Consider the following 16,506-nt stretch of genomic DNA (forward strand, 5'->3'; position numbering starts at 1 on the left):
AATAAGAAAGGTATTACAAGATACTGCAACTACCGATGATTTTGCTATTATATATATATATATATATATATATATATATATATATATATATGCACACACATATATATATATATATATATATATATATATATATCTCTTGTTTGTTAACAGATTACAGTTAAAACATTAAACGTTAAAATGTCTTTTTTTCGTAAGGCTGCATCAGTTTAACAGTTTAAACATACATAATCTAAAAAAACAAACGAACAAAAAAAAAAAAACACTATTTATAATAAATGAATCAGACAAAAACTAATAAAGATGCACCAACATAATTCGGGACTGAATTATTTCTAAAAGCGTACAATTAGTTTTATAAGCATACAATTTTACACCATCAGTTTCAACAATGCATCAAATGCAAAAATTGTGATGTGAACAAGGCATAATCTGTGTATATATTCTTTTTCATTACACATTAGTACATCATTATAGGGGCATCCATCTTCACTTGGTTATCTGCTCAGTATTTAGGGGCACAGTATGCTTTAAAGCAAGTCCAGTGAACATTGGAAATAAAAGACTGTAGGGGACCTTATTTGCTTGGAAATGTTTTCTAGGCATGCTCTGTGACCTGTGCTGAGGGAGAGAAACTGAGCAGTGTCCATCACCTACTGTCAATGGTCTGACCCAATCTACTGTTGTCACTTTTCACCTTTTATCCTGCCAGTGATGATAATGGTAAGACTGCTGGAAAGTGTTCTGTACAGAACAGTGTCAGTCTATTAGACCTAGTTATGGGCAGTCACAGCAAATCCTATAAGCGCACTCTGTGCTGAAGGCTCCTGCTGGTCTCCTGTGAAAGCCTTACAATTTATGGCTCCGGGTCTCACGGTAAGTACGGTTACCTAGGAGATCAGCACAAGGCTACGGCAAAGAGCATGCTGGTAAGATTTGCCGGGAACGGCCAAGTCAGCCCCTCTGAACATGTATTTAGAGTGGTGTGACACATGTACATGGACATCAAAATGAAATGCCTGTTAACCCCTTAAGGACCAAGGACGTACCGGTACGTCCTTGGTCCTGCTCTCCTGATATAACGCGGGGTTACACAGTAACAGTCATATTACGGCGGGCCCGGCGTCATAGTGAAGCCGGGACCCGCCTATAATAGCGTGCAGCACTGATAGCGGCGCCGCGCGCTCAGAGCTGAGCCGTGCGGCTGAAAGCGAAACCGAAAGTTGACGGCTAGCTCAGTGGGCTGTTCGGGATAGCCGCGGCGAAATCGCTGCATCCCGAACAGCTGACAGGACAGCTACCTGCCTCCTCGCTGTCCGATCGCCGAATGACTGCTCGGTGCCTGAGATCCAGGCATGAGCAGTCATGCGGCAGAATCGTCGATCACTGGTTTCCTATGGGAAACCAGTGATCAATGATGAAGATCAGTGTGTGCAGCGTTATAGGTCCCTATGGGACCTATAACATTGCAAAAAAAAAGTGGAAAAAAAAAGTGAATAAAGATCATTTAACTCCTCCCCTATTAAAAGTTTGAATCACCCCCCCTTTTCCAATAAAAAAAAAACCACAGTGTAAATAAAAACAAACATATATGGTATCACCGCGTGTGGAAATGTCCGAATTATAAAAATATATAATTAATTAAACCGCTCGGTCAATGGCGTGCGCGCAAAAAAATTCCAAAGTCCAAAATAGTGCATTTTTGGTCACTTTTTATATCATTTAAAAATGAATCAATAAGTCCTATCAATGCAAAAATGGTACCGTTAAAAACTTCAGATCACGGCGCAAAAAATGAGCCCTCATACCGCCCCATACACGGAAAAATAAAAAAGTTATAGGGGTCAGAAGATGACAATTTTAAACGTATTCATTTTCCTGCATGTAGTTATGATTTTTTCCAGAAGTCCGACAAAATCCAACCTATATAAGTAGGGTATCATTTTAATCGTATGGACCTACAGAATAAAGATAAGGTGTCATTTTTACCGAAAAATTTACTACGTAGAAACAGAAGCCCCCAAAAATTACAAAACTGCGTTTTTTTCAATTTTGTCGCACAATGATTTTTTTTTTCTGTTTCACCGTAGATTTTTGGGCAAAATGACTGACATCATTACAAAGTAGAATTGGTGGCGCAAAAAATAAGCCATCATATGGATTTTTAGGTGCAAAATTGAAAGAGTTATGATTTTTTAAAGGCAAGGAGCAAAAAACGAAAATGCAAAAACGGAAAAAAAAATGTTCCTTAAGGGGTTAAAGGGGTACTTCGGTGGAAATTTATTATTTTTTTTTTATTAACTGGTTCCAGAAAGTTAAACAGATTTGTAAATTACATTTACTAGTGAAAGTCTTAATCCTTCCAATACTTATTAGCGGCAGTATGGTCCACAGGAAGTTCTTTTCTTTTTGAATATCTTTTCTGTCTGACCTCCGTGCTCTCTGCTGCCACCTCTATGTCAGGAACTGTCCAGAGCAGGATACGTTTGCTATGGGGATTTGCTCCTACTCTGGACAGTTCCTGACATGGACAGAGGTGTCAGGAGCTGAAAAGAGCATCAAAGAATTCAACTTCCTCTGGAACATACAGCAGCTGATAAGTACTAGAAGGATTAAGATTTAATAGAAGCAATTTACAAATCTGTTTTCTTTCTGGTACCAGCTGAATTGAAAACAAATAGTTTTCCACCAGAGTACCCCTTTAAGTAAACACATATGGAAAACACAATTTTTCAAGGCACATGGGAGTTTCTACTTTATCCATTTAATATTCAGGAATGGTTTTTGTACTATTTTTATGATCAGACACTTGGCTTCTCACCAGGGATAAAGCAGGCTCCATGTCTTAGCCACAAATGTGCTGCTCGTGCAAACAGTTCCACGCGACAACATGTGTTCCCTCTTTAAATTCTGTGTTGTACTATCATATAACTTGGGTGCCATTATGAAACCCAAAACAGCTAAAAAGATGCTTTAAGCTTCTCAGGCTGAACAAAAAAATGGATAAAGGTGTATCATTAAAACGGGTTGTCCCACCACTCAGTTATTTTTTATTAAAATGTTTCCCCTTTTCTGTAATCAGAACCCCTGTGGCTCTGTCACACTCTTAGGCTATGTTCACACAATGGAATTTCTGTGCAGAATTCCCAGTTTATGAGACGGCGCATCTCCGCTGTCAGTGGAATGTATGCACGGAAAATCCTCCCATGTGAACATTGCCCTTAAAGGGGTACTCCAGTGGAAAACAATTTTTTTTTTAAATCAACTGGTGCCAGAAAGTTATAAAACAAATTTGTAAATTACTTCTACTTAAAGAGGTAATCCAGCCCTGAGACATCTTATCCCCTATCCAAAGGATAAGGGATAAGGGATAAGATGTCTCTCCGCAGGGGTCCCGCCGCTGGGGACCCCTGCAATCTTGTATTCGCCACCCACCAGTGGTTGCCACCCGACTGTTTGTGAGCTGGCACCGCAGCGTGCAGCTCAAACAGATTACGGGGGTCCCCAGTGGCGTGACCCCCGCGGTGAGACATCTTATCCCCTATCCTTTGGATAGGGGATAAGATGTCTCATGGCCGGAGTACCCCTTTAAAAATCTTAATCCTTTTCAGCTGCTGTATGCTCCATAAGAAGTTCTTTTCTTTTTCAATTTATTTTCTGTCTTACAGTGCTACAGTGCTCTTTGCTGACACCTTTGTCCATTTCAGAAACTGACCAGAGCAGTAGAAAATATCTATAGCAAACCTATTCTGCTCTGGATAGTTATTGACATGGACAGAGGTGTCAGGAGAGAGCACTGTGATCAGACAGAAAATAAATTCAAGAAGGAAAGAACTTCCTGTGGATCATACAGCAGTTGATGAATGCTGAAATGATTAAGATTTTTAAATAGAAGTAGAAATAGAAGATTTTGAAATCTGTTTAACTTTCTGGTACCAGCTGATTTGAAAAAAATTCCGCCTGAGTTGCAGGATAGGCGATTCAGCACCTAAATCCACATGATCACCTGGTTACTGATTGCGAACTGCCTCTCCCAGGCAAATCTTTTGCCCTTTTTAACCACTTAAGGACCTAGGGCGTATGGATACGCCTTGACGTCCTGGTACTTAAGGACCCAGGGCGTATCCATACGCCCGTGTGAATTTCGGTCCCCGGACCGGGGTGACTGCCGATATCAATCATCAGGCACCCCGCGCCCCGTTGTCTGGGCATGCTGGGAGTTGTAGTTTTGCAATATCCGGAGGTTCACAGTTTGGAGATCACTGTGCACTGGTCTAAAAACTGTAGCTCTCCAGATGTTGCAAAACTGCAAATCCCAGCATGCCCAGAAAGCAAACAGCTGTCTCGGCATGCTAAGAGTTGTAGTTGGGTACCTCCAGCTGTTGCATAACTACATCTCCCAGTATGCCCTTCGGTGATTAGTACATGCTGGGAGTTGTAGTTTTGCAACAGCTGGAGGCACACTGGTTGGAAAATACTGAGTTAGGTAACAGAACCTAACTGAAGGTTTTCCAACCAGTGTGCCTCCTGCTGTTGCAAAAGTACAACTCCCAGCATGCACGTCAGTACATGCTGGGAGTTATAGTTTTGAAACAGCTGGAGGTTTGCTGGCACACTGTAACAAACCCCCTCCCCATCTCCTTACTACTGGTATACATGTTGCTGTATAAGGCTGAACATGCTGTCACACTTCTGTTTCTTCTCCCCTATGCTATGAATAGAGCTGTGCACGGAATCATTCTCCTTCTCTCACTTGATGCTGCTGAGAGCTGGAGATGTGTGAGGTGGTGTGGTCTCCTCTCAGCCAATCACAGCAGCTCACACACTGCCAGCTCTCCCCAGATCTCTGTGTTGGAGATCCTCCCACAGGGAGCTTGTAAAGCCTACCCCTCACTTCCTGTATTCCAACAGACTAGCTGATGTTGCTAACATTGGAAAGACCATAGTAACAGGTGTGGGGAATTTTATGAGGACCTCTAGTGGCCACTTTTATAGGAGCAGTTTTCTAAGGCAAACTGTGGGGGAAAAAAATTATGAAATAGTATTAGAGATATACTTATTTTCTATGGCTCTATTGTTTTTAAAAATATAGTTTTGGCGATAGTGGCCATTTAAAGCTACAGTGCTAACCACTGGTAGTTCAAGTGGTCTGTCAATCCTTTGCACATGCTCGGCTGTAGCTATCACAAAGCTTAAAGTGGTACTCCGGTGAAAACCTTTTTTCTTTTAAATCAACTGGTGGCAGAAAGTTAAACATATTTGTAAATTACTTCTATTAAAAAATCTTAATCCTTCCTGTACTTATTAGCTGCTGAATGCTAGAGAGGAAATTCTTTTCTTTTTGGAATGCTCTCTGATGACATCACGAGCACAGTTCTCTCTGCTGACGTTATTATAATAAGAATAACGCTTTATTTATTGTTGTCCTTAGTGGGATTTGAACCCAAGTCCCCAATACTGCAAGGCAGCAATGCTAACCACTGAGCCACCATGCTGCCCTTAGCATACATCTGCTATGCATGGTTGCTAAAATGGTCAGAGATGTCAGCAGAGAGCACTGTGCTCGTGATGTCATCAGTGTTCCAAAAAGAAAGGAATTTCCTCTGTAGCATCCAGCAGTACTGGAAGGATTAAGATTTTTTTTATAGAAGTAATTTACAAATATGTTTAACTTTCTGCTACCAGTTGATTTAAAAGAAAAAAGGTTTTCACCGGAGTACCCCCTTGACATCTTATCCCCTATACAGAAGGATAGGGGATAAGATGATTGATGGCAGGGATCACACCGCTGTTGACCCCGCATTTGTTTAGAGCGGCGGGTGCAGCGCTGGAGGCTCTTGACATCATGGCCACACCCAACCAATGCAAGACTATGGGAGGGGGCGTAGCGGCCATCATGCCTCCTCCCATAGACTTGCATTGAGGGGGCATGACCGTGATGTCACGAGCGGGGCGTGACTGCAAAGTTACAAGCCTCCGCCCTGCATCACCATTCATCCGTCATGGAGCGCAATTTGCTCTGTGCACCGGATGTCTGGGGTGCCGCAGCAGAGGTCACGGGGGTCCCCTGCAATCAGACATCTTATCCCCTATCCATTGGATAGGGATAAGATGTCTAGGGGCGGAGTACCCCTGTAACACCACCATTAACAATATGAGGAGCAGAAGACACAGGGTAAAAGCAGCTGAATGGTACATGTGCTCACTGCACAGAGAGGAAGCAACCCACTGTGTGTATGCCTTGCATTCTCCGGTGAAGATATAATGGAGGATGTTACCAAGAACAACACAATGGGGACTAGCTTGTGTTGGCAAATACTAATGATTTTTAATCTGTGGTATGAATGCAACCTTCATAAAACCCCTTAAACCATCTTTTTCACGACTATACAGTTCCATGATCAGGTGCTGATGTATGGGCATATAAGCTCTACGATACAGGTTTGTAGCTATATGTAGACAAAACAACCTCTGTTTGTAAACAGGATCATTAAAAAGACTCAAATATTTTTTGCTCACACTTTTTCTTTTTTTAAGTCAGCAATGACATGGAAGAATATAAAGCAGGCTGGGAAAACTTAGTGGAGAATCTAACCTTCCCTTCCCCCAAACGCCAATCAATAATTCTACACAAGGGAGACAACAAGCAAATCACAAGGGGGTCATCTTCAAAGAGCTGGTTGCCAGGGAAGCAGTTGCATTGGTAGAAAGCATGCTCGCCCTCCCAGTACTGCAGCTGCCATGGCCAGCTCTGGGGTGCGGCTGAGCCAGGGTACATATTGAGGAGGGGGCTGCTGAATCAAAAAACAGGCAGTCTATCTTTTAAAGGAAGATGGTAGTTCAGAGATGCAGACTAACCGAGAAAACATATTTTAAGTACTTTCAACTTTGTAACTACAAATTGTTAACTGTGTCAAACCTGTCATTTCTATGCAACAATCAATGTAAAGTATAGGCTATATTTACACACAATACAGAGTTCATCCACTTTATACCAGTCACTTAATACACTTGCCCAGTTTTATCAATCTGTCCAACACAAACACGGACTGGTTTTGACCATAACAACCAATCACAGCTTAGTTTTCCTCTCTTAACGGGCTCTGGTATAATGAGCTGTGATCGGTTGCTATGGGTAAACCATACAGATTTTGTCTCAGACAGATTCAAACATGCAGGAAAAACAGTGGCTCAAATGTATCAAAGGGCTAAAATACAATATTTGTTAAAGCATATGTTTTTGTATGTGTCTAAACCGGAATCTTTATACAGTTATTTCATTGCTAAGCGATTATAACCCCCTTTAATGTCGCAAGCACTTTTTTGTGAAAAAAACTGAAATTGAGCATAATGGTTACAGTCTCATGTAGAGAGTTCCACAGTTTGTTGGCTTTTCTCACACTTGCACAAGACACAACTAATGGTTTCCCTCAGCTCTTCCTCACAGCCAGCCCTGTCACCCTGTCCACTCCTCCCTCACAGCACCCCAGTCAGTTATCTACTCAGAGTTGCTGCAGAGCATCTAATTTCACAGCAGACTCTCTCTCCACACTATAATAAAGAAGTAAAACGTGATCCGCTCTCTCTCCACACTACATGACTGCAAAAGCTGCTGCATTCATTCCCTGTCTGCTCCTCTGCCTGTAGAATTGTTCAACATGAGGCAGCATGGTATAAGCAAATCTCAATCTTTATTAAATGTCCCAAGAAATATATATTATATATCCAACAAGAGATTGCGCAGCACTCCAAAGATTATATCCAAAAAACGTGAGTTTATTCGCCACGTTACTAACATTTGTTAGTAACATGGGGTGAATAAACTCACGTTTTTTTGGATATAATCTTTGGAGTGCTGCGCCATCTCTTGTTGGATATCTAAAGAGGTCTCGATCAGACCTAGGATGCTTGGCACCCACATGCATTATTTTGGGAGTGCTGCAACTATTCCGGATATATATATATATATATATATATATATATATATATATATATATATATCAGGGAGATGATGATGTAGGCTGTATGACAAGTGTTTCCCAGCCAGGATGCCTCTGACTGTTGCGGGCATACCGGGAGTTGTAGTTTTGCAACAGCCAGCGGTGTCCTGGTTGGAAAATACTGCTGTAGGGGCTGGTCAGAGATGATAACATCACTCAAGGGGTGGGGCTGAAGCTCTGAGACAGCAACACCTACTGAGACAGAAGAGGACAAAGAGAATGATGCATTGTCTTAGGAGGGAGGAGTCAGGGAGCTGGAGACAACACCACACTGAACATGAAATGACTACATAACATCCTGTCAGGGATATTGCCAGTGAAATCATGCTGAAGAAATACAATTTGTGGGAAAACTACATTGGTAAGTTATATATTCTGTGGTGCTATTTATTTATTTATTTATTTTTAGATTTACTTACATCTTTCTGATACCAGAATACCACTTAAAATATTGCATTTTATAATGCTTAGGAAAATGGATTTTACATTGTATTGCATTTGATTTTTTTTTTTTTTTTTTACATGAATTGAAATCTGATATTTCTTTGCAGACAGGTACATTAATAATCCAAGAGGCAGGTCATTTCATAATACGAGTTCTCGGCAGCCTGCATGTAAACTGTATTCAGAGATCTGCCGGGGAGGAATGCCAAGCCGGTAGCTGTGAAGTGCGTGAATGTGTATATGTTTGTGTGTTGGAATGGCATGTATGGGATGAAATGCCAGTTGCTCTTAATGAATACACGACCTTGGGGAAGTTCTGAAAAGGTCTCCATCCGTGGAAGTCTTCATAGGCGCTCAATATAGCAATCATCTAGCCCCAAGGAAAATTGCAAAATCAACCACAGCAACTGGAATTTAGAATCCAATTACCTGTCTATAAAACTGGTACAAAACTGTCTTCATGCCACTCGGAATAGGTGTTTACACTAGTTATGTGGTTCTGCATGGAATAAATGGAATTAATAACTCATAATTAGGTAAAATGTGAAAGTCATTGCACGTGATTTGTTCAAGTATACTATTAACTTCAACTCTGCAGCTACTGGAAAGAAGAATCTTTCATATAAAAAAAAAGAAAAGAAATTCACCAAAAATGTTCCATTTCAGTTTGACAACATACTAGCCAATTATTCTTTATCTACTTCCAGAATAGCCAAGTTACAATATCACTTTAATTAAAACTTCTAAAACTAGTGTCACACACAACTTTTCCAGATTCCTGAACAGAAAATGTGCCTTGTTGAAATGATACAAGTTCCTGTTCGTATAACCTCATAGGTAAGAAAACTTGTCATTGAAGAATCTACAGAAATGGGCAGCCTTTGGGGTTGCAATGATAGCCCCACTGGTCATCACCATGCCGTTATAGTACCAAATACCAATGCCCTGGACAGCCAACAGGGCAAATTTATTAATATTGTCTAATACTTAGATTTAACAAAAAAAAAAATCAAGCCAGATTTATGGCAGTGCCTCACTTACAGCTGAGTCATGTTACTTTGGGTCAGTTGACACATTTAAAACATTTGACATGTCCTAGTAAGAAGTTAGTGCTGAGACCTTTGCTGATTTCTAGACTGTAGGGGGAGAAGTGAGTGGCAGCATGTGGTGTGCCCCTTCATCTCCACTCTGGATAGCACTAGAGAGAGGCAAACAGAATTACAATGGAAGTCCAACGGCAACTGGCAATTCCATATTGCGGAAGTCCCATAGACTTCCATAGTATCCACCTTCTGCTAGCTGAAGATATACAGAGTTTAGATGAAGGGACACAGCACATTCAACACTTCTGCCCCTTCATTTTAACAATCGGTGAGAGTCTAAGCATCTGAAACCTCACCAACATGTAAGAAGTTTTTGGGTGGTCTCTTTTTATTTTTATTTTTTTATGGATAAACATCTTCCCTCAATACTAGAGATTAAAAGTAGCATATGTAACAATATGACTGGGAGCCTTATTACAAGGGGTGATTATCGCCTGAACAAGCAAAGGACCACACAAACCAGCCAGCGATCAATGACTGAAGTAAAGGACCACACAAACCAGCCAGCGATCAATGACTGAAGTAAAGGACCACACAAACCAGCCAGCGATCAATGACTGAAGTAAAGGACCACACAAACCAGCCAGCAATCAATGACTGAAGTAAAGGACCACACAAACCAGCCAGCGATCAATGACTGAAGTAAAGGACCACACAAACCAGCCAGCAATCAATGACTGAAGTAAAGGACCACACAAACCAGCCAGCGATCAATGACTGAAGTAAAGGACCACACAAACCAGCCAGAGTTCAATGACTGAAGTAAAGGACCACACAAACCAGCCAGCGATCAATGACTGAAGTAAAGGACCACACAAACCAGCCAGCGATCAATGGCTGAAGTAAAGGACCACACAAACCAGCCAGCGAACAAAGACTGAAGTAAAGGACCACACAAACCAGCCAGAGTTCAATGACTGAAGTAAAGGACAACACAAACCAGCCAGCGATCAATGACTGAAGTAAAGGACCACACAAACCAGCCAACGATCAATGACTGAAGTAAAGGACCACACAAACAAGCCAGCGATCATTTGTGCAGCCCTGCCGGTCAGACAACCAAGCTGTGTAATAGGCTCCCTAAACCAGTGCTCACATTGGGCAGCATTCTTCCTATATAATACCATCCTAACTTACAAAGTCTTTCATTACCCCTGCATGGAAAAATACCTAAAACACAATTTTTTAACAAATCTGCTGAAAGAGAGAGATAGTGACCAATATTTATTAATGATACAGCAAAACCAGCATTAAGGAAGTTACAGGTCAGGGGGATACATCTGTAACATCAGAGTACACAAAACTGGCTTGTGGTCTGTTGCCATGGAAACAAGGAAGGCCTGCATAGAATCCATTTTTAACCACAACCATTTGCAAAATCAGTAATTTTTTAAATATTAAAGAAATTCATGCATAGATGGACATAGCCTTTTGGAGAGGATAACACATAGAAAAGGGACCCACACTAAAGTCAAAAGTAATAAAACATTTCTACGTATTTAGTAACACCCAATAACAAGCAGGAAAAAGAGCGTCCTTGGTGTTTTAATAAATACCTCAGTGTAGGAGTTATATATTTTTCTCATTTATATTTTTCTACTTTCTAAATTCTACTATGTTCAGGGCCCAAGACAAGCAACTTAAAGAGTCTTCTTTATACTTGAGCCAGAACACCCTCTCAAAGCTTTGTACAGCAGCAGGCCTTTCCAACACAAATCATAGCAAATCCTTCTCCGACTTTTCAATCTGACTGTGAAAAGTTCTGGGGTTTCCTAAACTACGAGCTTTATTTAAATAGCTCTAGATATCAGCAAGCAACAAAAGTAAATTCACTACCCGAAATACAGGAACGCTGGATTTAGAGACAGGCCGATACCCGCTGTGGGGCCTAGTGAAAGGGGAGATGGCAACACGGCCCAGGACTTGAGCCTTGGCTTTGAAGAAGGTATAATAGATGAGGTATAGTATGCAGAGCATGTTAGCAGGAAGTGAGACACAATCTTTCCATTGCACATCATTCCTCACTCACTAAGCATTTGGCTGCACTTTAAAGATCTCAGCTTTCAAAGGACAGCGGGCTGCAGCCGGCAGGTCTCCTCGCTCGGGCCTGGAGACACTAAACTCAGACTTGTTAGCAAACGTTGCACTCAGCAGACAGAAAGCCCATTTCCAGGGATATGTGAGTCCGTCCACCTGTGAGGTGAATTCTGGGGTAAAATACCCGCTGACAGCTATTTCATTTATGTGTCAGCCCCCTCCTAAGATTGAAATAGTCACACATTCATTTATATTCTTACACTTGTTTCCCGTCTATTATGCTAATTAATATAAGCACTTTATTTTAATAAATCTGAGACCTTCTCAAAATATGAAACTATAGCATATAGCAATGACTGAACAAACAAACAAACCAAAATAAAACTAAAGCCTTATCTCAAAGACAAAAGGAAAAATGTTGGCGACTCACCAAATCTTCTTTCTTGAGCTTTATTTTACATACTCACATATTATAAACATGTAACGGGATGGACGGGTCCAGGGGGGGGTACAGTAGGCGACATCGGCCGTTGTTTCGCACTGGTGTTGTGCTTCGTCGGGCCTCCAGGAGGCCCGACGAAGCACAACACCAGTGCGAAACAACGGCCGCTGTCTCCTACTCTAGCATCCCTGGACCCGTCCATCCCATTACATGTTTATAATATGTGAGTATGTAAAATAAAGCTCAAGAAAGAAGATTTGGTGAGTCGCCGACGTTTTTCCTTTAGTCTTTGAGATAAGAATTGTTGATTGCTGCATGACGTCTGAGCACCACTTAACTACAATAGACAGTTATCCTTCTACACCTAACCTAATACTCCTCAAGGTATGCAGAAGTAAACAGTGCCGAACTATCCTACTTGTTCTAAAACTAAAGCCAGCCTGGAGTGTAAATTAAAATAGTGTCTGCTCAACCTGCCCAGCCTAGTGGAGGCGCTCCAATCTCCCCCCGACGTCTCTCCTAATGATGGTCCTCACACACTGCAGAATTGATAATTGGCTTCAGTTCAGAAGGTCATCAGGAGAGCAGGAAGAATGCATCATCAAAGTAAACAGAGGCAGACCAGAGTACCGGCACTGGACTGAACCACCTGGGTATGCTCTCTTATTATTTAGGCAGGCTGCAGAGTTTTTATTTTATTTTTTTTGCTTTTTAAATACATTAGATAACTCTTTAAATACCGGGTTGTTACAGTTGCTTAAAGAGACAAAGATATGCAGGTGTCAACCATTATGCCCCTTACAACACAGTTCCAGCACAGTAATGCAGCTTTATTAACATTGTTGGTCATCTTTCTCTGCCACTTTTAAAAAAAAAAAAAATTTTTTTTTTTTTTGTAAATGCACCATTCATCCCATTGGATGGGATGGGCTCTTCCTGGCATGTGCGTCAATCAGGTTTGTTCCCATGCTGCTACTCCTCCCAGCATACAGTCTTAGACATTCTGAGGATGAGACACTGCGGCTACATCCTCCCCCCTCCTATGGATTATTCTTGAGGCTGGTGATACCTGAACATATAGGCTTCTGCATGAAACTGTGCAGCAGACTGCACTAAATCCATACAGAAGACCTAAAGGCATTCCAACCTGAAGTAGACCAAAACCACTCTTTACCCCTCTTTCGGTTAAATGTATGCACCTGGCATTTTTTAGGCACATACATATAAAAACCATTGCAAAACTCGGGAAGGAAAAGTAGAACTACAGGATGCCGAAGGGTAAGAAAAATATTACAAAGTTTCATGTATTCACATGTAATACTGACATAGCCATAAGTACACTTAATATATTTTGATGTATGTTTTACTCCTTTAAGAAATAATCACTGCTAAAGACAAAACATTGGGAGTGCTGCCACAGCAACCAATCCAAGATAAAGAATGAACTGCTGATCTGAAGCCTATGACTGTTTACCATAGGCTCCAAAGCAAACTTTTCAATCCAAGAGGAATAAAACCCTTTAAAGAGTACCTATCATGAACTCATCTGTCCCTGACTCTTCCTGACTCTAATCCTACCTTTTATTTTTTTTTGTAAAACCCCCTTTTCCTAACTTTATAAATTCCTTGTTACTCAGTTTTGCTGCCTCTGTGAGAGAGGAAGGGGGGTGGCCCAGCAGACATGACATCAGCTGAAGCCTGGCTGGGCTCACTTTCGCCCCTCCTCTGAGGGCACTGCAATCAGGTAATGGAGGTGGGGGGGGGGGGGAGAGAATATCACAGCCCATACAACCCCCTTGTCTGCCCAGGTAACCCCGGCCTCACCCTCTGCTGTGGACTGGCCTACCTGTCCTAAGCACTGCGATCCAGCGCTGGGACCCTGCTAGTAATCGGAGCCGGCGGGGGGGGGGGGGGGGGGAAGATGAGCAGTGGTGGTGTGCGGGCGACATTGTGTCAGGCGTTGCGATCCTGTATCAGGCGCTGTATTCCTGCGGTTATTGTTATAACTGGCAGGCACAGCAGCCATCCTGCCTGCCTGCCTACCGTCCGTGCACAGCACTGCTCCCGCCTGTCTGACAGTCGGGGAGCTGTGCTGTGCTTTTCTGTATCCCGGCTGCGCTGAGAGTTCAGACTCCTGCTGCTAGGCCGGCATGAGTCCTAAATCAATGAGCCGGGACATGTAGGGAGACCCCTAGTGGACAGTTTTTAAAAGTAAAGAAAAAAAATTATATATACACATAAACACACACACACATACATATTTTTGTTCACATGGTATTAGAAAGTTGTTTCTAATACACTGATTAACAAAATATAAAACGTTTTTTGATGGTAGGTACTCTTTAAACTTTGAAGACAAAGTATATCCAGTACTTGGCACTTCATACTCTGTATCTCATTTTGGGTTGTAGGGTGCAATATTTTGATCTTCAACAAATGTCCACATGTCCATTTAGAGGTGTTCCCATGTACCTCAGTCTAGACATGAGGGTATTCATGTCTGACACTTACCTTTTGACCCGTCTTCCAGCTTAATTCACTCATATGGTACATATATGTACGTTACAAACCACACAACTAGTTCAGCATGACTCACTTCTCTACGGTCAGCAATGATTATTCCAGTTATGTTTAACATCGGGAGAACAATGCCAGAACTCTAGTAACTTCTGAGAATTTCCCCACCTTCAGAGAAATAAATGGTCTAACAATTCCCACCTGTAGTTGTAGCCTACCAACAAGAAAGCACCCACGAAGGTTACATCAGATAACACACCATCACTTCTTGACCAACAACATAACCATGTCCTTACAGCATAGCGCTAAGTCAAACATTCAAGAGGTGATGCATTAAACCTCAATACAATTAGCAAGAACACATAGCACTCTCCCTACCAAACCACTTTTTATATCTGTGTCTCTCTTCCCAGGGTTCACTGTGCGGAGAACCAGATGGGAACGTGAAGCTTTTGTTTTACTGTTAGCCAGACACACAATACCAGAGCTTTGAAAAGGCAAAATACAATAATCCATCAAAGAGGCATTGAGACGACTCAGGAAGTGGGGAAGGAACATCAAAAGAGCCCAGTAATACTCTTGTAATTCAAGGTGAAGCTGCGTCCTACACTTGCAAGACCAATCCAAACGCACTCACTATAAGAAATTAATCTAAGCTTAAGGATATGGGACAAGTCAAATGGCAGAAATCGCTACATATTTTATATCAAGTAAAAAGATGAGTTGGGGAAGGTTTGCCTATATTAGCATACTTACTGGATTTTAAGAAAAGGATTATTAAATACAGATATAAAAGTAAGTTAAAATTTTGCCTGAGGATTTTGCTATATTAAAAAGGTTGACTGGGAATGTAAAAAAAAAAAAAAAAAAAAAAAAATTATATTATATATATATATATATATATATATATATATATATATATATATATATATATATATATATATATAATTGTGCAGCTATATAAATATGCAGCAAAATAAAAAAAAATATTTTATTTGGCTGGAGTTCCTCTTAAAAAGGTAGGGTCACACCGGGCGCATTCACCTGAAGAAATCCGCCACTACAAGCCGTAACACACAGAGCTATCCGGCTACAGTCCCCTCTTGTGACTGCTGTCTGTGCATCCGCAGCATGAAATACATTGTGGATGCACCCCGTGTTACCCTGCTTTTTAAGTTCTGGAGTTTTCCCTGCCCACTAGTTTTCAATGATACATCCCTCAATATTGGTAAACAAAAAGAGCGGGGAAAAGCCACTGGGGATCATCTCATAGACTTAGGATTCAGGCAGCATGAAAGCGATGACAGCCTTCCTTTAAGTTGAAATAAGCTATAAAGATGGCAGCACTCCATCACTCCCATATTAAAAAAGGCCTAGCAGTCTGTACATCTTTTTCTTCATAGAGGGGATGGTAAATGCAAATTCGGTTCACCTCCAACATTTTGTAGACGTTGGATTTTCATATAATACCAAGAAAGCCAAGAATCCAAGAATGCACGTAGGTTAAAAAGAACACTCCTCACTTTGGTTGTACTCCTTAAATCCAAGTTCTGCACCTCATAGCCATGTAATGTAATAATATTTCACAGCTCGGGTCTGATCTCCTGGTATTTCTATCATTTGGGGCAGGCCTGTTTAGGAGAGCAGAGTTATACAGCGTGACAAGACAAAGGAATTTATGTTCATACCTTTTACTATTATGCAAATGTTACTGTTTATCTTATTTTGTGCCACTCCTTGTAATTAGGTCAATGCTAAAAAAAAATAAAAAAAATAAAAAAAATAAAAAAAACATTGTGGCACAGATAAAGAAAGGAATCAGTCACCATAGAACCTGTTCTATAAAAAGCAACACATTGGGACAGACATGAAGGAAGGCAGAGAATCTCCAGTGTATTATATCAACCAATCTAATAAACTTTACTAATTTTCTGCTGTTTCCAACTGGGCAACTAAATTACTTTAG

General features: G+C 41.2%; 1 protein-coding gene across 3 annotated transcripts in view; it reads right to left on the reverse strand.

Annotated features, from left to right (window-relative positions):
- ZNRF3 (zinc and ring finger 3) overlaps positions 1–16,506 on the reverse strand; it is a 177,568-nt gene that overhangs the window by 115,183 nt on the left and 45,879 nt on the right. The window contains exon 1 of one of the 3 annotated variants that reach the window (XM_056537226.1): positions 4,646–4,750. The exons of the other annotated variants lie outside the window; for them this stretch is intronic. The gene's annotated coding sequence lies outside the window, so the exon portion shown is untranslated. Of the gene's footprint in view, positions 1–4,645; positions 4,751–16,506 lie in introns of those variants that run through there. 3 annotated transcript variants of the gene reach the window in all.

Source organism: Hyla sarda, chromosome 1 (assembly GCF_029499605.1).
Source record: "Hyla sarda isolate aHylSar1 chromosome 1, aHylSar1.hap1, whole genome shotgun sequence".
Taxonomy (NCBI): domain Eukaryota; kingdom Metazoa; phylum Chordata; class Amphibia; order Anura; family Hylidae; genus Hyla; species Hyla sarda.